At 42.6% G+C, this 25,703-nt stretch overlaps 1 long non-coding RNA gene across 1 annotated transcript; it reads right to left on the reverse strand.

The window, feature by feature from the left end:
- Window positions 1-19,624: 19,624 nt before the first annotated feature.
- On the reverse strand, window positions 19,625-25,026 carry LOC129697069 (uncharacterized). Its single transcript, XR_008723442.1, has 3 exons — window positions 24,174-25,026; window positions 23,472-23,668; window positions 19,625-20,225 (listed from the first exon to the last, which is right to left on the reverse strand). It is a non-coding gene; the product is annotated as an uncharacterized LOC129697069 (long non-coding RNA).
- Window positions 25,027-25,703: the final 677 nt, after the last annotated feature.

Here is a 25,703-nt window from a genome sequence, read left to right on the forward strand (position 1 = left end):
GTTGCATCTCCCCCTTTCCTAATCGGCCACCATTCAGATAATAATCTACTTTCCTGTTTTTGCCACCAAAGTGGATAACCTCACATTTCTCCACATTATACTGCATCTGCCATGCATTTGCCCACTCACCCAGCCTATCCAAGTCACCTAGCAGCCTCCTAGCATCCGCCTCACAGATAACACTGCCCCCCAGCTTCGTGTCATCCGCAAACTTGGAGATGTTGCCTTCAATAAAGTTGTTGGATGAATTGTTCTATTTGATCTTCCGTTTGTGCACGTCGAGTTGATTGCATCAGTCGAAACAGGGCGGACCACGTGAAGGTCACAATCTTCCACCCCACTTTCTGTCATCTGCAAATTTGCTACTTTTACTTTTAATCCCATGAACTATATCATTAATATATATTGTAAATAGTTGCGGCCCCAGCATCGACCCTTGCGGTACCACTCGCCACTGCCTGCCATTCTGACAGGGACCCGTTTGATTGTTTGAATTGAAATTCTCTACTTGCACTGGTGCTATTTGAACTCGTATTTCTAGATCAACTTCTAGTCAGGCTTCTGGATTGAGTCCAATAACTTAACTGCAATACTGCCATATCTCTACACAATTATTCCCATCCTCTGCTCCATTCCCAGAGCAGTTTTTTTTTGAACTTCAAATATTTACCACATCCAGTTTAGTTTAGCTTACAAATATGGTATGGAAAAAGGTCCTTCAGCCCCCTGAGGCCATGCTGACCATTGATCACCCATTCACACTAGTTCTATATTTCCCACTTTCTCATCCACTCCCTACATGCTTGGGGTGATTTGCAGAAGCCAAGTAATCTATAAACCTGAATGTCTTTGGGATGTGGGAGAAACCAGAGCATCTGCAGGAAATCCATGCAGTTACAGGGGGAACGTGCAAATTTCACACAGACGGGACCGAGGTCCACATCAAACCCGGGTCACTGGCGAAGTGAAGTAGTGCCCACCGGCAGTGCCACTGTGCCACCTCCAATCATAAAATGTTTAAGGCAGTGAAGGAGGTCATTCAACCCATCGGATCTCTACTGTCTTCAAGTAAGAACATAGTACAGTCTTGATCCATCTCATTGTCTGTATTCATTTTCTCCTAGCACACAGCTAACAATGGCCTGTTTCCTTTATCATAGTTGCTGTATTGCATATCTTTCATTCATTTGCTCTATGTCTCTCCACATCACCATCTATATCTCTCGTTTCCCTGTCCACTGAGTCTCAGTCTGAAGAATGGGTCTTGACCCGAAACGTCACCTATTCCTTTTCTCCAGAGATGCTGTTTGACCTGCTGAGTTACTCCAGCTTTTTGTATCTATCTTTGGTGTATACCAGCATCTACAGTTCCTTCCTACACATAGATCAGTACAGCACAGGAACAGGACCTTCCGCCCAACTGTCCGTGACAAACATGATTCCTGGTTAAACTAATCTCCTCTGCCTGCTCAATATCCATAGCCCTCCATTCCCTGCACACCCATGTACCTATCTAAAAGTCTCTTAAACACCACTATCATATCTGCCTCCACCACGACCCCTGGCAGTGTATGCCAGGCACCGTAGATAAATTCTTTCCATCTGATCTTTTGCCCATTTTTTCCCCATAGGTGACATGAATATCTTCTTCAAAGTGCGTATCCAATTCACTTTCAAAAACTCTGATTGATGCTGTTTGCATTTAGTTTACTGACTACAGTGCCTGGACCACCAGTGCCTTTTCACAGGCACTGCACATTTCTTAAAAGATTTCCCTCCCTTGCATCTTCCTCTGTGGTTCGATCTACTTCCACCATCGTTTCAGGCAGCGCAAGAATACATCCCAATAAGTCGTAGTGCAAAAAAATGGTCCCTCATTTTATTTGTTCTTTCGTCATGTTCTTTCCTCTGGTTCTCAGTCTTTTTTTCCCCATCAGAGTTGGGATCTATGTTCTCTGGCACCCATCTCAAATAATGAGTCTCCGTTTGCAAACATTGACAGTGATTATTTGTGGCCAGTGCATTTGGAGCTGAAAAGGCAGCTTTGGCCCAAACCAACTCGTTTTCTCATGTTACATCCACTTGGCAAGACCTGAAAATTTTTTTTCCCCCTAAAGCAATAGGTATCATGATATGGTCACACCTCGTGCTCCTTGTTTGATTAACACAGCAGCAACCTGTTTCTACCTGCTGGCTATTTGCTCTGCATTCAAGAGCAGCAGTATTAGCTTATCTTCTCTTTTCTCAGCTCCGAGGATCAATTGCTGTGCATCCTAGTCAATATTGACAAGATCAACTAATTTAACACCTTGCCTTTACATTAACCGTGGACATCTTGTGCAACTATCTGGCACTGTAGGAAATTTAGAAGCCAACAGCTGGTAGTCCTGTCCTCTCTCTACCTCTCTCTGTGGATTCTAAATCTACAGCATTCAGGAAATGTAATTAATGCAAAGAGTAGAACTATTCTAACTTCGTTTTTATTCATACACGTATCATGGGCATAGGTTTCAAGGCCAGCATTTAATGCCGTTGCTATTGTCTTTGAGAAAGTCGTGGAGAACCGTCATCTCCAACTGTGTAGTGGAAATAATTGCTACCGTGCTGTTGAATAGGGAGCTCCTGGATTTTGTTCCAATGAAGGGACGACAACAAAAGACACAAAGTGTTGGAGTAACTCAGCCGGTCACACAACATCTCTGGAGAACATGGATAGGTTCACCCAAAACACCCATCTAATGTTCACCAGAGATGCTGCATGACCCATTGAGTTACTCCCAACAATTTTTGTCTTATTTTGTAAACCAACAACTGCATGCAGTTCCTTGTATCACGTAGGAACAATACATTTGCAAAGTCAGATGGTTAACACAAAGCACTTTAAAATATTTTGAATTGATAAAGCATAAAGCATTACCTAAATTCAAGAGTTTCATCATTAATCTTTAGAGTGCATTTGTTAAAGATTATTCATGTGAAATTTAGTTTTGCTGGATGAAGAGAGATTTTTTTCTTTGAAAGTTGCACCTATGGTGTATTAAAGTGATCCAAATTATTTTAGGTTATTTTGAAAACTCATTGCTAAGAATTAATTTGAAACATACTGTAGATTGGCTATTGCATGTTAGTCAATCAGAATGCTTAGTAATTATAACTCCGCCTAATTATATGATCTATAGTGTAAGAACTCGCCTGCTGCCTGGCAGTAGCTGCCATAGACTGAACATGTGATGTACTGCAGATGTGATGATGAACTAGACAATAAAGATGCTTATGCTTCAACCTGTGTGAGACTAAGGTGTTTGCACATACATATTTATTATCATAGGGTATTAACATATGGAACAACCACGGGGGCTACTAAATACAGGACAAAGAAGAGTAAATATCATTACATGTGAACATATTTTTCTTTATCCTATACTTATTGTTCCTTGTCATAAAAAGTGTGTTGGCAAACCTATCAGGCGCTCCTCTTGATTTCCATTGGTAGAAAAACGAAAGGGCTACACACACTTTGTAATATTGTGCACGAAGATAGACATAAAAAGCAGGAAGGTAGACAAAAATGCTGGAGAAACTCAGCGGGTGAAGCAGCATCTATGGAGAGAAGGAATAGGCGATGTTTCGGGTCGACCCGGAACGTTGCCTATTCCTTCTCTCCATAGATGCTGCCTCATCTGCTGAGTTTCTCCTGCATTTTTGTCTACCTTCGATTTTTCCAGTATCTACAGTTCTTTCTTGAACATAAAAAGCTGGAGTAACTCAGTGGGACGGGCAGCATCTCTGTAGAGAAAGAATGGGTGACAGTTAGGGTTAAGACCCTGCTTCAGTGTCTATCTTTGGTTTAAACCAGCATCTGCAGTTCCTTCCTACACATTTTGTAATATTGTACGATGCACTTAAATTTATTATTCACTAGACTAAGTGGTGGATGTTAATTTGTGTTTATTGTATGGTTCGTTATTTATTATTATATGTATGACTGCAGGTAACGAAATTTCGTTCAGACCGAAAGGTCTGAATGGCAATAAAGGAATCCAATCCAATCCAAGTGGAACCTGTTGGGTCCCAGTATCACACGTAAGGGCTGGTCCCCCAACACAATATTCCACCTCTCCACCAATTCCAATATTGGTGGCCTGTGGGAGGGGTGGGGGCTTTCTGGAGCGCTAGTATGGGTGTTGTGGGCTGAAGGGACTGGTTTCAAGAGGGCTAGTATGGACATTGTGGGCCAAATGGATTCTTGGGCTGGCAGCTCAGTAACTCAAGCCTATTGTGCTGGCACTCACTCACGGCTGGTGGGATGGCAGTCAACTCACGGTTATTCCTTGAAATTCCATTTCAAGCAGGGTGCACGGCCACCAAATTCAAGTGCAGTTTCATACCATTTCAAGCAGGGTACAAGGCCACTAAGACTGCGAGTCATGACCTCTCCCTCCTCCATCTTGCAGAGACTGAGCCACGCCCAGACTTCTGGGATTTATAGACCCGCCCCTCCCACCAGAAGGGGCATGGCCTTCATGGTGTGATTGACAGGAGAGAGAATCTCAACATTATTAAATCATTAAAAACTCTTTTATTTTTCCTCGATGTGAAAAATCCATGGCACCTGATGAGCGGTGGGGGACTCTGAGTAAGAGTCATACGTGGTAGCGTGTTTTCTTAAATTAATATAAAGCGCAAACAGGAAGTGGTCAAGATTAGGCTTTTAATTATATAGAAGAGAAGGCAACTTTAATTAGGCAAGGGAACTTTAATTCGGCAACACAGCTTTAGCATTTCCAAACCAAAGGCAACACAGCTTTAGCATTTCCAAACTATATTTTCAAACCACATTAATGGCACTGACAGGTCAGTAAAACCACTCACAGTTTAGTAGACATGTGTTCAGTGTTATTCACAGCTCAGACTGAGAGGTGTTACCCTCTTGCTCCCCCCATCTTGCAGAGGCTGACTGAGGCACTCAACACTTTTGGGTTTTATAGTCCCTCTGGAAGGGGTGTGGACTTCAGGAGAGAGAATCTCAACATTATTTAAACACTAATAACTCTTTTATTTTTCATCGATGGGAATAATCCTCTTGTCCTGCACCGTGGAGGGGGACTCTGAGTAAGATGGCCAAAAATCACAGCCGTAAGTGGCACCGTTTTTTCTAAAATCAATATACAGAAGAATAGGAAGTGGTCAAGATCACTTTTAGTAATATGGATTACTGTAGTGCTAGCCATATGCCTTAAAATTCATATTATTTGCTTTCCAATCACAATTAATACTAATTACAATATGGAGTGCTAATATAATTCATAATAGTCACTCTACCTGGTTTGAATTGTCTGCATCGTTTTATATTCTGGGCACAACTACTGCTCAAATGTCTTCATTTGAGGTAATATCAGTTGTTCTCTGACAATCAGTAGAAGATTCTCCAAGCACATTTATCAGTGGTTACGGCCTAAATGTCAGGAGTTGAAGATAGAAATTTCCCTAGTTTAATTCTGATGAAATGTGTAACATGCTTTGTGAAATCCCAAGCTTCACATCGCACTCATTGCAAGACCCTTTAAATATTTGCCAGTGATATGACAATTAAAAGCATTTTTTAAATTTCCACAGGATTGAGCTGAGTTAAGTCTACATTGAAAATAAATTCACTTGGGCCTTATTTTCAACAAATAGGGAAAAATATATTTCATGAGACTGAAAACAATCAAAATAGAACAATCAATCCATTGGCCAATCCACAAGGAATTTGTAAGGATTAGAATATCCTTTGCTTCCTTTTCTTTATCGATTTTTGCCTTTTCTTCTAAAATTATCGTTTTTTCAATTAATAGCCCATGTTATTTGTGTTGATATAACCAAAACCAGCCGAGAAAAGGTTACAAGCTTTTTTAAAGAAAGTTATTATTTCATTTTGAGGTACTGGTGAAAATTGCAAGTGATTCCTAATACACCAGCTTCTCTGGGATAATGTTTAGATTGAACAATAGATGGCACTTTACATATACTGATGCAATAACAGGGAATAAAAGCATTAAGGTGGAGTAGCATTATTTATGGACAGAGCTTTAGTGATTAAACAGAATGATACATTCATAAAAGCTGTATATGTAAAGGGTGCTGAATTTGAATGTTAAGATGAATCTATTTTAAACTTAATAGATAATTAATGAATTCAACAATTTTTCTTGGTTCCTAATTTACTTTTAGTTTAGTTTAGAGATACAGCGTGGAAACAGGCCCTTCAGCCCACCGAGGCCACGCTGACCATCGATCACCCATACACTAGGTCTATTGTACACACTAGGGGCAATTTACAATAGCCAATTAACCGACAAACCTGCATGTCTTCGGAATGTGGGAGGAAACCTGCGCACCTGGAGAAAACCATTGATCACCCTCACATTAGTTCTATGTTATCCTACATTCACATCCTACATACTTGGGGCAATTTACAGAAGGCAGTTAACCTACAAACCCGCACGTCTTTGGAATATGGTAGGAAACTGGAGGACCTGGAGAAAACCCCCGCTGTCACAGGGAGAATGTACAAACTCCATACAGACAGTACCCGAGGTCAGGGTCGAACGCCATTGCCAGCAACAGCTGCTCGGCCCACTGAGTTCCTTCAGCAGTTTGTTTTTGTTTTAGCTTTAGCTTTAAGTTTTGCTTCAGAATCCAGCATCTGTGATCTCTTGTGTCTCCGTGTTGCCACAGTGATTGGGTATTTAGAATTTTATCACATCTCAACTATCTTAAAGTACCAAGAATAGTGAACTAATTGTAACATAGTGACCGTAATTAAGCATGCAGTTATAGCAACTGTTTTGTACACATCAAGGTTCAACAATCAGCTATGGGCTGGGTAACAATTTTATCTGTTTTTGGAAGTGAAGGTTGTAGGTGATGATTCAGGCAAAGTGCAGTCGATCTTATTTCTTCAAATTACCAAGGGAGTTTGTGATATGCAATCTCTAATCATCGGGTTGATTAACCAAGATTCAGAATATTTATTAATTACAAAATATAAAATGTTGTCCTTTTTAAGTCATATTGGCCCATGTATGATTCCCACAGGAAAGAGGATCGCAACTCATTGAGAACCAATTCAATTGGAAAGGGGTTTCCATGGTGTTGAATTTCCCAAGGCCTGTGGAATTTGCACACCAAGTGTTGAATTTAAATTAAGCTCTCACTTACACCAAGACAGCCTGAGTTAAATGAAGATAGACACAAATAGCTGGAGTAACTCAGCGGGACAGGCAGCATCTCTGGAGAGGAATGGGTGACGTTTCGAGTCGAGACCCTTGTGATTTAGTCTCCCGGTCTATCAAGGTGGACTTTCAGCAGCTGCTAAAACATTTAACCGATCGATTACTTTAGATTGTTCACTGAGTTATCTGAACTTCATGAATCACATTATGTTTACTTTAGGTTTTGTGCCATTTGTCAATGGAACTAAAGGGCCTGTCCCACATGTATGCGATTGCATGCGTCTGGCGCGACCAAACGTGTTCGCTTGAGGCGTACGGGCCGTCCGGCGCCGGTCCTGCTTCAAAGCACGGAAGTGTATGGAGCTGGGCGGGGCTGGCCCCGACATCGCATAGGGCTCCAAAAATCCCGCGCTGTCCGAAAATTTTGTGCGCCAACGGCCTGTCAGCCCGCAGGCGCATTGAGGCCGTACGCGGCGTCTTGACGGCATACGCAGCTTCTTGCCATCGTACGTAGCATCTTGATGGCATACGCCAAGCGCGTGGCGTTGCGCGATGACGTCACCACCCGGAGTGGCGTTGCGTGATGAAGCCACCGCCTGACGCCATGCGACGCCCAAATTCAGTCGGCCCGCCTCCTGCCCAGCTGATTGGTAAGTATGATGCAAATTACGTCATGCGCAAACTTAGCGCGTACTTAGCGCGTACTTAGCGCAAACTCCGCTTCCGTTTGGTCGCGCCAAACGCATGCAATCGCATGCAAGTGGGACAGGCCCTTTACTCCTGACTTCACTTTGCTTGAATGCTAAAGGTGTAGTAAAGCCTTTGCGAAGTGGAGAATCCCCAAAAGGAGCCAGCAGAAGCATAGATGGAGTTCCATAAATGTATTTAGTTTAGTTTAGACCTACAGCATAGTAAAAGGGCCATTCAGTCCACTGAGTCCATGCTGACTATCGATCACCCATACACTAATTCTATCGTATACACTAGGGGCAATTTATAAAAGTCAATTACCCTACAACCTCGCATGTCTTCAGAATGTGGGAGGAAACCTGTGCACCTGGAAAAAACCCACACAGTCACAGCGAGAACATACGACTCTGCACAGATAGCGCCCGTAGTCGGGATCGAACCCAGTTCTCTGATGGTGTGACACAACAGCTCTACCGCCGTGCCACCTTGATTGCCCTGATACATGACCAATACTTAGTAACTAGCAGAGGGTTTTCTCGCGTTAATTTATTTAAAAATCTTCCTATTCTGTGTGTTTCCGTAGCAAAAGAGGGGCACAGTGCACAGATACAGTGCCAGAGTTTCTGTTTCACCCCTGACCGTGGGTGGTACTGTCTGCATGGAATTTGCACATTCTCCTTGTGACTGCATAGATTTCCTCTGGGTGCTACAGTTTCCTCCCACATCCCTAAGCCATGAGAATGGGTAGGTGAATCGCCCAGTAAATTGCCCACAATGTGGATGAGAATAGTGGAATCTGGGGATGTTGATGAGAATGCGGAAAAATAATTTAATGGTGAGATCAATGTGGGATTGGTGTTAATAGGCGGTTGGTGGTCAGTTCAGACTTGGTGGGTTGAAGGGCATGTTTCTGTGCTGTATCTATGAATTAATGATCTTCCCATTCCTGCTATTCCATCCACTTACTGAAGGGTACAGGGGAAGTGCTGAAGATTTTTTGTTAGCTCTGTATCGTGGGTAGTGTAGGTCTCAATAAAAATAGCCTAAAATTACTCTAACCCTAATCAAAACAAATTAATGAATTATTTTCACACCATCAGACTAATATCGATGCCATTTGTAATAACCTTTATCATGTAAAAGTACAGTCTATCTCTTGAGGACAGATGAAAACACAAAATATATAATTTTGTCCTTGCAGTTTCTTACAAACTCTCACAGAGCTAAATTGATGTGAACTTTGCAAATTTCAATGCTTCATCTTGGCTACTGCAGATTTGGAGGAAAATTACATCCCTGTTTAATTTTTGAGAGAGAATTAATTGACCTTACTCTTCTGGTGAGGAGACACACTGAGCGCGAATTTCTGATTAATTGTGTTCAGCAAAGTATGCAAGATCTCTATGTGATCTTGGTGAATGGGGAGGAGCACAATGTCATGAAACGGCCATTTAGGACCATGCTGTAGTTAGAGTTTTGATGAGCTGTTGCTATAGGCTTTAATCAAACTAACAAGCACATGATTCCACTATAATGTAATCGGGAAATGCCAAAACACCAGGTGCAAAGCCACGGGTCAGTATATTCATTTGCAGGAAAACACATTACGTCATTTCTAAATCAGATCTAAATGCAAGAGAAAATTGCCTCAATCAAAACGACACACATATTTTTGGGATGAGTCGTCCAACTTTGAAAATTGCGGCAGATGATCTAAAATATCTTTATCTGGTATGTGATAAATACCAAGTTACTAAAATATTTATCAGTATCTGATATTTGATAAGTTACAGGTGGTGATTCAGTACAATGTAGATGATTGCATTCGGGCAAAGCTTTTACTGTTTGAAATTAACAAAGCTTTTAAAACAACTATATCTGTGTAGTAGTCTTTTGACTAAATCAATTTTAAGGTGCAGGTGTCATATTTCAATAAGGAGTTATAGTATGTCAGTACAAAGTGAAATGCTGTAGATCCTCTCTGTCAGGCAAGACATTTCAATGATATTTGTCATTCCAGGCTAAAGGACGCTGTTTAAAAACATTGCCTGTTTAAAATTCTTTGTTGTCCATAAAGTGCAATAAGTTTGCAAAGGGCATCTGCAGTTGAAGCATATATTCAAGAAGAATATGTTTAGGTTTTAGGTTAAGATTCGGGACATGTGCATTCTGTGTACTTGTGCACTCAGACTTGATTTGCATGTATTCAGTAAAAATCAGCTATGAACTACTTCTCTGTGAATGTTGGGGAGAGAGGCTATTTGTCATTGTATTATATCAAATTGAACTGAGTGTACAGCACAAAACAGCCCAATGATCCCTGCTGGCCTAAGTGGGCAAGGAATGCATTCATTTCTGTTCCCTATTGAATTCATATCTTTCTCCCTTGTGAATTTGTTTGGCTCTTTGTAAAGATATCTACAACTAGTCCTAATTGATAACAAGCAGTATATTTTCATATATCATGAATTTATTTGTGATTATTATACTTGGACGATCTCTAGTTTTTTCACAATCGCACAGGAGGAAAATGACATGATTTGGGTTTCGGATATGCCGAGAGGAAAATCGAACGCAAGCAACTGAGTGTGCAGCAGGTATAGAGCGGTGAAGGAGCTAAGCAAGAAATTAAAAATCCTCTGGCAAATTATGGGATCAGAAGGATTTTCCCTCCTGTCAGTGTTTGTGGCAGAAAGAGAAGCACATGGAGCAACAGATGATGCTATGCTGATATTAAACTCAATAAAACAACTTTTGTGTTTATCTGCCTAGGGATCCCAGATGAGAAATATTGGGCTAAATTCAGAGAGGTTTTAATATGCATCCAACTCAATGGCTCTTAGGCTAGTAACTTTGACAGGGATGAATATGAAGGACTGATATAGGAGCTAGACAATTGTCTTTGATTTACCTTTGGGTTATGGATAGAAATAAATATTATTTGAGTGTTCAAGAAAATGAATGGATTGGATACAGTACATAATCGAATGGATGTGGATGAAATGGGTTGAAATCATAGTCATACAGCTCAGAAATAGGACATTTAGTGCAACTTGTCCATGTTGACCAAGATGACCCATTCGAGCTAGTCCCATACCTGCCATTTTGGCCTCTATCCTCTAAACCTTTCCTATACATGAATGTATCCAAGTTGTTATTGTACCTGCATCAACAACCTCCTTTGGCAGCTCATTACATTCTGAGTGAAAACATTGCCTCTCAAGTTCCTATTAAATTTTTCCCCTCTCACTTTCAAGTGATGTCCTCTGGTTCTTGATCCCCCTAATCTGGGTAAAAATATCTTATTCATTTTTTTAAATAATGGGACCATGAAAGACATGGTGAATGGATATCTGTACATGGAGCTGGCTCACATCGGACAAGCCAGAAGATGAATGAAGACAAACAAAACATTGTTGCCTTATTTTGACATGTTGTAGGGATTGGCGTGCATAATGGATAATGAAATCAGTAAATATTATGTGCAATGTAACTAACATATAAGTTACAATCTGCTTGCGAAAAAATATGCATGGCTTGTAGAAAAGATTTCCCACTATCTTGTAAAGAAATGACTCCTCATTGCCTTCCTTTTATTTAAAACAACCTTAAAGTCTTGACAACGTGAGCCCATTGAAAAATCAGGCAGTTGCAAAGAATTGGGATTAACTTTGACGTGGTTTTTGTTTTCTTCTGCTAACATCTGTAATTTCTTTTGAATATTGTCATTAACCAGTATGTACTAATGACATCACCAGGGGAACTGATGGAGGGAGTTACTGAGACAGACAGGGTGACAAAGATGAATGAAAATACACAGTTAGAGCTGAGGCACCCCTGGGTTATTGGCTCCGGCTCTACTAACAGTGTGAGGAAGCTGAATTAACATAAGTAGCGATACAGTCATTAACCCCAGGGTTCTCCACTGAGCCTGTCATTTCAGCAGTGTGTGTTAAGTCAGTTCTCTTCCTCTCTCAGACACAATAATTCCTCCCAACTAGCTCTCCTAACAATGTCATCAGCACTCAGTTGAAATCCCTCAATTGTTAAAAAGAGAAAAGCAGGTTTTAAAAAGTCACTTTGGTTAATTTATAATTGAAGTAGTGATGGTGAGCGTACGTAGGCTCAGTACAGGTCTGGTACAAATGCCAAACACTTACGCTCATTAAAACAGGAAATTGAAATTACTTTGATCCAAATTCAATTCACTCGCTCTGCTGTTATGCAACACTTCCTTACTGGTATAAAAGGGCAAATTATATCAGATTACAATCTGATGCCAAGAATACACATTGGGAATTCAGGAGATTAAATCAACGGGCCCCAAAGGATTTTCCGTTCATCAAAATATAGCTGTCTCTCCCTCTGTTACAGGTGTCCCTGTGGATTGCATTGTCACCACTTTTATTGGTATCCTTGTTTTGGAGACTGAAGGAAATATAAATTGCTAAAAGTTACTTGATTGGAGGGTGACAAAATTGGCTGTGATAAATTGTTTATTTTTAATTCTGTGCTTTCAGGATCAGAAAACCCTGATTTAGTCAGTCTTAATAGATATACACAGTAATAGAAACATAGAAACATGGAACCTTCTAGCCAGCACCACCATTCAATATGATCACAGCTGAGCATCTAAAATCAGTACCGTGTTCCTGCTTTTTCCCCATATCCCTTGATTTCTTTAGCCCTAAGAGCTAAATCTAACTCTCTCTTGAAAACATCCATTGAATTGGCCTCCGCCGCCTTATGTGGCAGAGAATACCACAGATTCACAGCTCTCCGGGTGAAAATGGTTTTACCTCATCTCAGTCCTAAATGGCCTATCCATTATTCTTATAATGTCTCCATATTATGCAACAGATAGAGCACAGCTGAAATTTCCTGGCTTAGAATTTTCTCAAGGAGAACACTGAGGCAAAGAACATATAAAATATTGGGAAAGGATTGGGCTACAAAAAGAATACTGAGATGTGAAATAATTATAGTCCTTAAGTGTTTATTGGGGTCCACATGGATAGAGTGAGATACAAAGTTCACTTTGGTTGATTGCTAACATTAAGTTAATGGAACTTACTGTAACTTCAGAAGGGAAGTTCAAAGTACAGTTGTTATTGACTCCACAGTCAAAAAGGCACAACAGAGGATGTAGTTCCTGCGTCAGCTGAGGAAGCACAATCTGCCACAGGCAATGATGGTCCAATTCTATACGGCCATCCTAGAGTCTGCCCTCACCTTCTCCATCATGGTCTGGTTTGGCTCAGCCACCAAGCACGACACTTGGAGGCTGCAGCAAATCGTCTGATCAGCTGAGAAGGTTATTGGCTGCAACCTTCCCTCCATTGACGAACTGTACACTGCAAGGGCCAGGAAGCGAGCGGGTAAGATAATCTCTGACCCCTCTCACCCTGGCCACAAACTCTTTGAATCATTTCCCTCTGGAAGGTGACCGGACTGTCAAAGCTGCCACAGCCAGACTTAAAAACTGCTTTTTTCCACGAGTAGTAGCTCTACTCAATAACCAAAAATCTGTAGCCTCCTTTTGCTTTGGTATTTTATTTAATTCACATATTTAATCAATATTGTTTTATTATTAATGTTTAATGTTTTATGTATCATTCTTAACTGTCACTGTATGTCATGTTGTCACGTGGGCGGAGCACCAAGGCAAATTTCTTGTATGTGAATACTTGGCCAATAAACTTATTCATTCATTATTACGTTTGACACAGTGGAATTAACAGAGAACAGAGGCTACTCCAATGTGTCTATTTATGGGGAACTCAAAAATGATTGGTTTTATATTCCAAATTATTTCAAATGTTCAATAAAGGATTTGGGAAGAATTCTTCATCTATATAGTTGAATTGAATTGAATGGCGCAGTGTAGAAACAGGCCCTTTGGCCCACCAAATCCACGCTGACCATCAACCATCCGGTCGCACTTGTCCTATGTTATCTCATATTCACATCCATTCCCTACACATTAGGGGCATTTTACAGAGATCAAATAACCTGTAAACCCACATGTCTTTGGGGTGTGGGAGAAACCCAGAGCACCCTGAGGAAACTCACAAGGTCACAGGGCAAACGGGCAGGCAAAACACGGACAGCACACCCGAGGTCATGATCGAAACTGGGTCTCTAGTGCAGTGAGGGGGGGTCAAGGAAAGAGCGTTCAGGTCGCGGCCCTGTTTCCACCGATCTTTCCACCACGGCGCACAAGAAGCATACGAAGTGACACACAGACACCATTGTATGCAGATGCTGAGAAGTGTGTTCAGTTCTGGCTGGACAACGTCTAATCTTGTGTGTGGACTCGATAAGAAGAAGTGCAGTGAGGCAGCAATTCTACCTAGGAATTACCACAGCAAACTTAAGATATTCTAGCCAAAAAAGTTGCAGAAATGAATAAATAAGTTAAAACAACAGATGAAGTAAATAGACAGGAAGGATGATACTATTAGGTATTAACACTGCCACAGTCCAGTTTGCAGAGATGCTCAATAGACAATAGACAATAGGTGCAGGAGTAGGCCATTCGATTTTACAAACTGTGCTCTGTAAAACTAACACTGTGATTTAGCAAATGGAGTAATTTGTCAGTCTTAAATGTATCCGTGAAGGTTAGCCAGAGGCTGTGCTCACCTCTGCACACTCAGTTACACTAAAGTCAATCATTTCTCCACTGAAAAAGTCACAAAGTGCTGAAGTAACTCAATGGGTGAGGCAACATCCCTGGAGAACATGGGTAGATGAAAAATAGTTCACGTCACCTATCCGTGTTCTCCAGAGATGCTGCCTGATCCGCTGAGTTACTCCAGCACTTTGTGTCTTTATTTGTGTACCAGCATCTGCAGATCCTTGTGTCCTTTGCTGAGTTGGTTATAATGGTGCAAAAGGCAAATGATTTGATATTCACTGGCCTAATGTTGCATATGTTAACACTTCCCTGACCATGAATGCTGGTGGTTGATTTTTGTCGGTGTAGAAAAACTGAAAAATAGCATATTGAAAGGCCTGGATGGAGTGGATGTGAAGAGGATAGCCTCAGAAATAAAGGACGTACCTTTAAGAAGGAGATGAGGAGGAATTTATTTAGTCAGAGAGTGGGAGTCGGTGGAATTCATTGCCACAGAAGCTTGTGGATGCCGTCAGTGGATAATTTTAAGGTGGAGATTGATAGGTTCTTGATTAGTATGGGTGTCAGGGGTTATGGGGAGAAGGCAAGAGAATGGGGTTAGGAGGGAAGATAGATCAGTCATAATTGAATGGTGGAGTAGATTTGATGGGCTGAATGGCCTAAAGGGGCTGTCCAACTTTGGCGACCTAATCCGCGAGTTTGCCCTCGACTCATACTCACAGCATGGTCGACACGAGGTCGTAAGAGGTCTTTGTAACTTTCCTTCATGCTCGAGAGTGGTCTCGTTGGGGGGGGGGCAGTCGACGCTTCCTGGAACCAATGAATAGACACGACATTTGGGTCGGCGTCGGCATCCCTTGAGCCGATCAATCCGTATTGCGTACAGTTTTGGTCTCCTAATCTGAGAAAAGACATTCTTGCCGTAGATGGAGTACAGAGTAGGTTCACCAGACTGATTCCTGGGATGTCAGGACTTTCATATGAACAAAGACTTGATAGACTCGGCTTGTACTCGCTAGAATTTAGAAGATTGAGGGGGGATCTTATAGAAACTTACAAAATTCTTAAGGGGTTGGACAGGCAAGATGCAGGAAGATTGTTCCCGATGTTGGGGAAGTCCAGAACAAGGGGTCACAGTTTAAGAATAAGGGGGAAATCTTTTAGGACCGAGATGAGAAAAACATTCTTCACACAGAGAGTGGCGAATCTCTGGAATTATCTGTCACAGAAGGTAGTTGAGGCCAGTTCATTGGCTATATTTAAGAGGGAGTTAGATGTGGACCTTGTGGCTAAAGGGATCAGGGGGTATGGAGAGAAGGCAGGTACAGGATACTGAGTTGGATGATCAGCACTGATCATATTGAATAGCGGTGCAGGCTCGAAGGGCCGAATGGCCTACTCCTGCACCTATTTTCTATGTTTCTATGTTTCCCACATTGAGGGGAAGGGGGGGGGGGGGGGTAAAGATCTCACTCTCTCCTTACTCCCCTTGAAGCTGCTGATTCCATTGTCTGCCACCTCTCTCTCCCTCCCTTCCCTACCCTCTGTCACTCCCTCCCTCACCTCTCCCCTTTCACACTCCCCAATTCAAGACAATTTTTAAATAACATTTACTGTTTGTTAGCTCCATCAATGATTTGTATGAGAACATACAGGGCACGATTAGCAAGTTTGTTGATGATACAAAAGTTAGTGGTTTTGCAGATAGTGAAGATGGTTGTGAAAGATTACAGCAGGATCTGGATCGATTGGCCAGGTGGGCGGAGGAATTGTTGATGGAATTTAATACAGCAAAGTGTGAGGTGTTGCATTTTGGGATGTCGAACAAGGGCAGGACCTAAACAGTAAATGGTAGGCCTCTGGGTAGTGTTGTAGAGCAAAGGGATCTAGGAGTACAAGTGCATGGTTCCTTGAAGGTCGAGTCGCAGGTAGATACTGTAAGGTGGTCAAAAAGGCTTTTGGCACTTTGGCCTTTATTAGTCAGAGTATTGGATATAGAAGTTGGGAGGTCATGTTGCAGAATAAGACATTGATGAGACCGATTTAAAATATTGTTTCAGTTCTGGGCACCATGTTATGGGAAATATATTGTCCAGCTTGAAAGGGTTCAGAAAAGATTTACGAGGATGTTGCCAGGACTAGAGGGTGTGAGCTATAGGGAGAGGTTGTTTAGGCTGGGTCTACATTCCATGGAGTGCAGGAGGATGAGGGGTAATTTTATAGAGGTGTACAAAATCATGAGAGGATAGATCGGGTAGATGCAGTCTTTTGCCCAGAGTAGGGGAATCAAGAACGAGAGGACATAGGCTCAAGGTGAAGGGGAAAAGACTTAATAGGAATCCGAGCGGTAACTTTTTCACACAAAGGGTGGTGGGTGTATGGAACAAGCTGCCAGAGGAGGTTGTTGAGGCTGGGACTATCCCGTTGTTTAAGAAACAGTAAGACAGGTACATGGATTGGATAGGGTTCGAGGGATTTGGACCAAGCAGGCAGGTGGGACTAGTGTAGCTGGGACATTGTTGGCCCGGTGTGGGCAAGTTGGGCCGAGGGCCTGTTTCCACACTTTATCGCTCTATGACTAGTTTGAACATTAGAGCCATTTGTCCTAACCGTAGTAGTACTGTAAGTCAGTCTGAGTGAAATACTGCGTGATTTTTTCTTTGCACCAATGTGTGGACTTTTCATGAAATTTCTGACTTTCTTTGTATTGTAATAAGGAGACCCCATAGAGTGAAACACAAGAGCTGTGTCTGACCATTTGTAAGTTGGGATGCTGCCATCTGTTTTCATATTTAAAAAATGTTTATTATATTATTAGACTGGAATGAAGCTTTAACCTTCTGCTGCAAGCCATTCATTTCATTGATTTCCAACTACTTTGCAGGCTTTCTTCTTTTTATTTTATTTTAATTTGTATTTTATTAGAAGCAATGTATAGTAGTATAGACCGCGGCATATGAAAAAAAACATTTAACGTACATCTTCCATTTTAAATTTAACAATAAAGAAGTAAAGCAAGAGAGAAAGAGCGAGAAAGAGAGAAAGGGAAAGAAATAGTGATGTGTAAACCCCTAGACTACCAGATGGTGCAGTCCAGGAGTGAATGAGTAAAAGCCTCTAGAAGAATAAGAAGACAAAAACCAAAAATAATAAAGAAAAATAAAAAAGGGACCCTTACGTCTTGATATACCTGCCTCATTTCTCACCACACCCATCACCCTGTCTGTGAATCGGTTTAATTTGCAGGCTTTCTTACATTGCAGAATGGAAAGTAAGAAACCCACATGTCAATGGATATGTTTGGATGCAAATAAAAGGATTGATTTGTTTCTGTACGTCATTAGAAACTACTGTCAATAAATTCATGTTCAAAATGTTCAAAAATAATTAAAAGACTCAAAGCAGAGACTATTATACGTTCAAAGATGGAGATTATTTTGCACACAGCAAGATCCAGCATAACAAAGTGATGAATGACTGCAAATGGTGGTGTTTGAGCAAGAGATGTTAGGAGAATGTTCTGCTTTGCTCTGGGCGGATCGGAACAGGCATCTACATTCTGGTTATGTCTAAAATATGGTGTCTTACATCATGTATCAACTATTTCAATGTTGTGCTGAGGCTTATTAATTGACGGGAGGAGTGCACTCATGAAACCATTGAGTCAATTTCATGCTGTTCATTACCATACTGTACACAACCTGTCCAAGCAACATCAAGATAGCGAAGGAAGACACAAAATGCTGGAGTAACTCAGTGGGACAGAAAGCATCTCTGGAGAGAAGGAATGTGACGTTTTGGGTCGAGACCCTTCCTCAGACGCTATCAAGATAGCGAGCTCCTAATGATTCAATATGAAATTAAACCTTTCACATTTTTCAACAGTCATTCCCATTAACCTCCCAAAAGATGCTTGCAGAAGTCGCAAAAAATCACCATGAGTGTGGGGTGCAAGTTGTCACTGTGTGTCAGTGAGTGTGTGAGAGTGAGTGTGTGACTGTTTGTTAGTGTGTGAGAGTGAGTGTGTCACTGTCTGTGTGAGTGTGGGGAGTGAGTCTGTCACTGTGTGGGGAGAGTGTGTGTCATCATGTGTTAGCGTGTGTGGGGAAGGAGTGTGTCACTTTCAGTGAGTGTGAGAGTGAGTGTAACTGTCAGTGAGGGGGGTGCGTGTGTGTGTCACTGTCTGTCAGTGAGTGTGTCAATGTCAGAGTGTGAGAATGAGTGTGTCACTGTCAGTTGGTGTGAGTGTGAGTGTGTCACTGTCTGTCAGTGAGTGTGAGTGTGTGTGTGTCACTGTCAGTGAGTGTGAGTGTGAGTGTGTCACTGTCAGTCGGTGTGAGTGTGTGTGTGTGTCACTGTCTGTCAGTGAGTGTGAGAGTGTGTGTGTCACTGTCAGTGAGTGTGAGTGTGTGTCACTGTCAGTGAGTGTGAGTGAGTGTGTGTCACTGTCAGTGAGTGTGAGTGTGTGTGTGTCACTGTCAGTGAGTGTGTGTGTGTGTGTGTCACTGTCAGTGAGTGTGTGTGAGTGTGTGTGTGTCACTGTCAGTGAGTGTGAGGAGTGTGTGTATCACTGTCTGTCAGTGAGCGTGTGTGTGTCACTGTCTGTGAGTGTGAGGAGTGTGTCATTACTATGATAAGTGAGTTGGGAGGAAGGAAAGCAGCCAACGTCTGTCCACCAGTGTGAGTGGAGAAGAGAGAGCTGTTGCCTTTTGGTCCTAATTTTGCAGCGTAGGCAGTGCCTGTCAGTGAGTAGCAAGGCTGCCATGAATGTTTCACTTCACCCAATTTATGAAGTCATGGTTATTCTTCCAACATTTCTGCATGTATCTCCTATTGAGCTGGGCTCCACCATGACCACTTGCCTGGTGTCCCTGGCTTTTGTCCTGCAAGGTGCCGTGGGGTCAAGAGAGGAAAATCTCCTCTACTAAACACTTTGCGGCATTGATTGGTGAAGTGGATCAGAGAGCTGGCTGGCTTTATTCTGCTACTTCTCCCTGCCTTTTTAATACTTCACTTTTTGCAAAGTGCTTGTGCAAGTTGTGCTCTGTGATCAAAGACTGAGATCCATTGGCACCTATTGAGAATACTCCATCCCTCTGCTTATTGGTATTTTAGGTCTACTAATGGGTTTTCTCCGGGGGCTCCAGTTTCCTCCCACATTCCAATGACGTGCAGGTTTGTAGGTTAATTGCTATCTGTGAAAATTGTCCCCAGTGTGTAGGATAAAACCAGTGTATTGGTGATCATTGGTCAGCGCGGGCTCAGTGGGCTGAAGAGCCAATTTCCACGCTGTACCACAAAACTAAAATAATGTAGAGTAGATACATTTCTACGCCACTGCTTCCTAAAGTGGAAAAGAAATTGAATTCATGACGCAGCTTCCATTGTTTCAGGTCATTTTATATTCCATGTGGCATTTCTTTCTTTGTTTTTTTCTTCAAAAAATGCAATATCATTATAACATTTAACATTCCTGCTGCTTCTTCTTCTTGCGAATGGCATGCACAGCCTAAAGTTGTAAGACAACTTGTTCAGTTTGATCTTCTATTTGTGCACGCCAGGTTGTTTGCATTCGTTGAAACAGGGTGGACCACGTGAAGGTTGCAATCTCCCACCCCATTCCTGTTGCAAGCTTGATGTGGTTTCTGTCATTTTTCATCCTTATTCTGATTAAGTAGCTGGGAATGTATAAAAAACAGTGTACATGTCACAATTGCTATCATTTATTACCAATGATGAATGGGTATTCTTGTTTTGTTAATTACAAATTTTAATTACAAAGTGCAACTGGAATTTAGCAGTTTAGAATTTGCACTGAGGTAAGATCCATGTTAGGGACCAACAGAATACGTCAACAGGATAATACCAGGGATGATTTCCATCCAGGGACCACCGCAGCTTTTCCAGGTTCATGTGCAACTCCTCAAACCTCCCCGATTGCATTTGGTGCTCCCAATATGGCCTCCTGTACATTAGCAAGACCAAGCATAGATGAGGCGACCATTTTAACAAACACTTTCACTCAGTTGACCAAGGCCTACTGGATCTTCCGGTTGCCAACTATTTTAACTCCCTTTCTTATTCCCCTACTGGCCTTTCCATCCTTGGCCTCCTCCGTTGCCAGAGTGAAGCCACAAGCAACTGGAGGAACAGCGTCTCATATTCTGCTTGGGTAGCTGACAACCATGGAATATCAATGGTCTGAACATTGAATTCTCCCGATCCTTATTGTCCCCTCACCAGATTGATGTACACATTTCTCACTCATTCTCCCAATCCCTAGTCACTCTTTTTCCCTCCGCCATACGCTCATCTCACACCCCCGAGTCCAACATTTTCCTTTTAAACTTCCTCTTTACCCTATCCCATTCCTTTCCACCCATATCCCTCCCTTACATCTCATTCCACTTCTTTCCTTCAATGGTCCAATGGTCCTTTATTGTCACATGTACAATTTAAGGTACAGTGAAATTTGATTTACCGTACAGTCATACCAGAAAAAGCAACAAGACACACAACTACATAAAAGTTAACATAAACATCCACCGCAGTGACTCCCCCACATTCCTCGTTGTGGTGGAAGACAATAAAGTCTTATCATCTTTCCTCCTCATTCTCCCACGGATGGGGCAGTCAAACCATCTGCAGACAGGATGATCGAAGTTCCCGCAGCTGGCGATTGAAGCTCCCGCATCGGGGCGATCAAAGCACCCGTGATCAGGGCGGTCGAAGCTCCTGCGGCTTGGAGCTCCCAAAGTCGGTTCCTAACCAAGGGACCACGAGCTCCACGGTGTTAAGTCCACAGGCTCCAGCAGTTGGAGCTCCCAAAGTTGATCCCCAGCAAAGAGTTCCGCCAGCTCCTCGAGATAGGCCGCAGCACGGACAGAGATACGATATGAAAAAGTTGCAACTCCGTTGAGGAAAGAGACTAAAAAATGTTTCCCCCAAGAGGTGGAGAGGGGGGAGGAGAGGTGGAGGAGAGGGGGTAGGAGAGATAGAGATGGAGAGAAGGGGAGGAGAGGTGGAGAGAGGTGGGATGGGAAGGAGAGGGGGAGAGAGGGGGAGGAGAGAGGGAGAGGAGAGAGAGTGGGGGGGATGGGGAGGAGAGAGCAGGGAGAGGGAGTGAATGGGGAGGAGGAAGAGAGGGTAACAAAGGATCTGCATTGTTTAGGACAGAGAGGGGTGAGTCCATCTGTCTCCTCAAATCCTGGTGAACTTCTACCCGTTGCACCATCGAGAGCATCCTTACCAACTGCATCACAGTATGGTATGGCAACTGCTCTGTCTCCGACCGGAAGGCACTGCAGAGGGTGGTGAAAATTGCCCAACGCATCACCGGTTCCACGCTCCCCTCCATTGAGTCTGTCCAAGCAAGCGCTGTCTGCGGAGGGCGCTCAGCATCGCCAAGGACTGCTCTCACCCCAACCATGGACTGTTTACCCTCCTACCATCCGGGAGGCGCTACAGGTCTCTCCGTTGCCGAACCAGCAGGTCGAGGAACAGCTTCTTTCCGGCGGCTGTCACTCTACTAAACAACGTACCTCGGTGACTGCCAATCACACCCGGGTGTGTGTCACCTCCCTCAAACAGGTGCAGGAGTAGGCCATTCCCCCCCGGACACTTATTATTTATTTTTTTATTCAAAATCGTTTGCTATGTCGCTCTTCAAGGGAGATGCTAAATGCATTTCGTTGTCTCTGTACTGTACACTGACAATGACAATTAAAATTGAATCTGAATCTGAATCTGAATCTGAGGGTAGGTTCAATACCAGTGTCTCAATCTAACTGCTATGTTCCATAGACATAATATTGCTTAAATATATAAGTGTAGGTCAAAGTTTTACCTCCATTTATTAATTATGGCAATAGATGTGGCCCGTCATCCGCTCATGCAGAACAAGGTTGCCGACCCCTGCACTAAAACATACATTTAACAACATACTTTTGTCTCTTTTACACCTCTTGCCTTTGTCACTTATACCAACCATGTGACAAACAATACTGCCCCTCCCATCCCCTGCACATCTCCTCTGTGTCCAGCTATCACATGCCAGGCTTTGTCTTCCCCCCCCCCCCCCACCCTCCCTTTTCCAGATTTATCCTCGTACTCTATAATCAGAGTCCTGACCTGAAATGTCATCTGTCCATTCCCTCCACAGAATCTGCTGAGTTTTTCCAGCACTATGTGCTTTGAACAGGATAATATCACCATTCACTCTGAACATGACGTATTCTTTTTTAAAGGAGAAGTGAAATAATTCTAAATGTTATGAAATGGAGACATTTTCCATACGATGCTTTGCTTCATTCCTGTGCTTGTGTATCCGTGGGAAATCTTCTATTTACAAGGATATTTATATGGTTGCAGATACTGTGTGATGTAAAGCATTGGAGAGGGATGGAGTGAGTGTGCGTATGTGTGTTCTGTTGTCCATTAATAGCCTATTAGCATGTTAAAGTGATTTAAACATTTGACATTACAAGATATGTGAAGCAGGCAGGCAGAGTGCTCTGGGGATATGATCAAGTGCTTCTAAACTGGCAATTTTCAATGCATGGGGCCTTCTGACGAAATAGCACTTGTGGTTAATGAGGTGCATAGACTCAGCCAGGTGGAACTATTACAATCCAGCCACTCTCTTAACATTTTAACATCACGTTCACACCAAAACAGCAGATTGCATTAAAACCCATGCACCTTCTTATGATTTAAAACATGACTGAACAGAATAGTCTGGTGCAGGATTAACAGGTGACCCCCAGAAATGTCTGGAGTCTTCTCCACCAAATGGCTGTAATTGTCACACCACTGGATCTTGTTAGGGCTGATCCGAATGCTTCATAATGCAGCAGCAGAAAAATCAAAGACACTTTGTACCAAATCTCTTGTGCTTACGAAAGAAGTTGCTTGCGTACATTTACCTGTCAGGCTGCGTCCTGCCTCTCTCCTCTTCCAGCGTTTTTCTCCCCCCTCCCCCCTACGATCGGTCTGAAGGAGAGTGTTGACCCGAAACATCACCTCGCCAGTTTCTCCAGAGATGATGCCTGAGCTGCTGAGTTACTCCAGCATTTTGTGTCCTTTATTTATGTACATTTCTCTCCCTGACGAAAATAAACTGCTGGGATAGAACAATCAGATAAAAGTGTGCAACATTTTTATCAATTCATCAACCTATTTTTAACATTATTATATATTAAAAATGCATTGATAACTTTATAATCCTAATATTGAACACTGGAAATGAACATTTGCAGTTCAGGCTTGGAATATTACTGATCCGGCTAAATATTCTGACAACTGATCTTGACCAGGGGAAAGTCCGGTAGGGTACACGCACTTGGCACAAATTCAGCTGCGATTCAGTGCTGGCCCCAGTCTAGACAAGTAAGCACATCATTTGGGCTGTAAATGGTGTGCTGTCTTTTGAAGCGAGCCTGCTGCCTCAGATGTACAAGGACCCAACTGCAGGCTCAGCTCCCTGGGAGAGGATAGGCTGCTGAGCCCGGCCTCTGCTCGCCCCATTGTTCGGGAGTCGGGAAAGGGGTGGAAGGAGATGGTGACAGTGGCGTCCGCTGGACAAAGGGTCCAGGATAAAGTGAGAGGAACCAGGGGGGAGGTCTTACCTTCGTGCCATCGAGGTCAGCTGAAGGAGTCGTCCCCCCATGGAATGAGGGCGTTGAGTGGGACCCGGGCGTGGAGAGGGGCATCGGATTGCGGGACATGGAGGCATCCGCTGCAAGGGGCTTTTGTGGCCAGCTGCAGCTGGGACTGTAAAATGGCACCAAAATAGCGCCTCTTGCATGTGGACTCAGTGGGCTGTTCTGTGCATGCTGCACTGACTGGGGCGATTGTGCTTATGTACGGGGATAATTTTGCTGAGCTGCATGCAAAAATTGTACTTCATTGTACCTGGTACACATGACAATAAAAAAACCATTGGAACAATTAGATGTCATGGCATTGAAGTTCTCCTTGGTGTCCTGACACATATTATTCCTCCACATGCTAAAGGAGATATCCAGTACATTATAATTTATGGTTGTGTGTGGGAGTTGATGGTGTGTAAATTAGATGCTGCACTGTCGATATTATAGAACTAAAGGGCGACCATGGTGGCGCAGCGGTAGAGTTGCAGCACTGGAGACCCGGTTTCGATCCCGACTACAAATGCTGTCTGTACGGAGTTTTACGTTCTCCCCGTGACCTGCGTGGGTTTTCTCAGAGATCTTCGGTATCCTCCCACACTCCAAAGACATACAGATTTGTAGGTTAATTGCATTGGTTAATGTATAAATTGTCCCTAGTGTGTGTTAATAATAGTGTTAATATGCGGGGATCGCTGGTCGGCGCAGACCCGGTGGGCCAAAGGGCCTGTTTCTGCGCTGTATCTCTAAACTAAACTAAACTGTTGACATTTTAAAGCTTCCCGACAGTAAAGCTCTTTGGAATAACCTAAGGTCATGGTGGATTCTATGGTAATACAAATTATTTCATCCTGAGGTGTCTTCAATCCCTAATGTACACTCTCAGCACAAATTGCTCAGTGCCAGTTAAAATCAATGTCGGAACGTCAGAGTGGTTCTTCCAATTAGTGAGGTTCATGTCAGAACACTTAAAGCGCACATACAGCATTTGTGTGCACATATTTTTGCAAAGACATTTAATTTGAGCGGTTTAACGATATAAATAAAAACAGTACCTGCAGGAATGTAGTATGGGAATGTAACATGTTTGCATTTCCATTAAAAGCTCTGCACTACACTGTCAAGTTGCTGCATGCTCATCAGTCATCTACCCATTTCTGGTTCATTATTTTGGATTGTTGCGATCTCATCAATCATAATTAAATAAGACCTGCGTTCCCACCCTTTTAACTTTTCCCCTCCCTTGCACCAAGTTTGCATAATAGTTCCCCGCAGCATGCCAATACAACCTGAAACATTTATCATGTAAAGATATAAAGACTTGTGGTATGTGTTAAAAAAACCCATCTGCCCATAAATGTATTCATCCCATTTTTTTATCCTTAAGTGGGAAAAGGATACAAGTAGGATGGAAAGTACTTACCGAAACATAATCTATTCCTTTTCTCCAGAGATGCTGCCTGACCCGCTGAGTTACTCCATCTTTTTGTGTCTGTCTTCGGTTTAAAC

This window comes from Leucoraja erinacea, chromosome 5 (assembly GCF_028641065.1).
Source record: "Leucoraja erinacea ecotype New England chromosome 5, Leri_hhj_1, whole genome shotgun sequence".
Classification (NCBI taxonomy): domain Eukaryota; kingdom Metazoa; phylum Chordata; class Chondrichthyes; order Rajiformes; family Rajidae; genus Leucoraja; species Leucoraja erinaceus.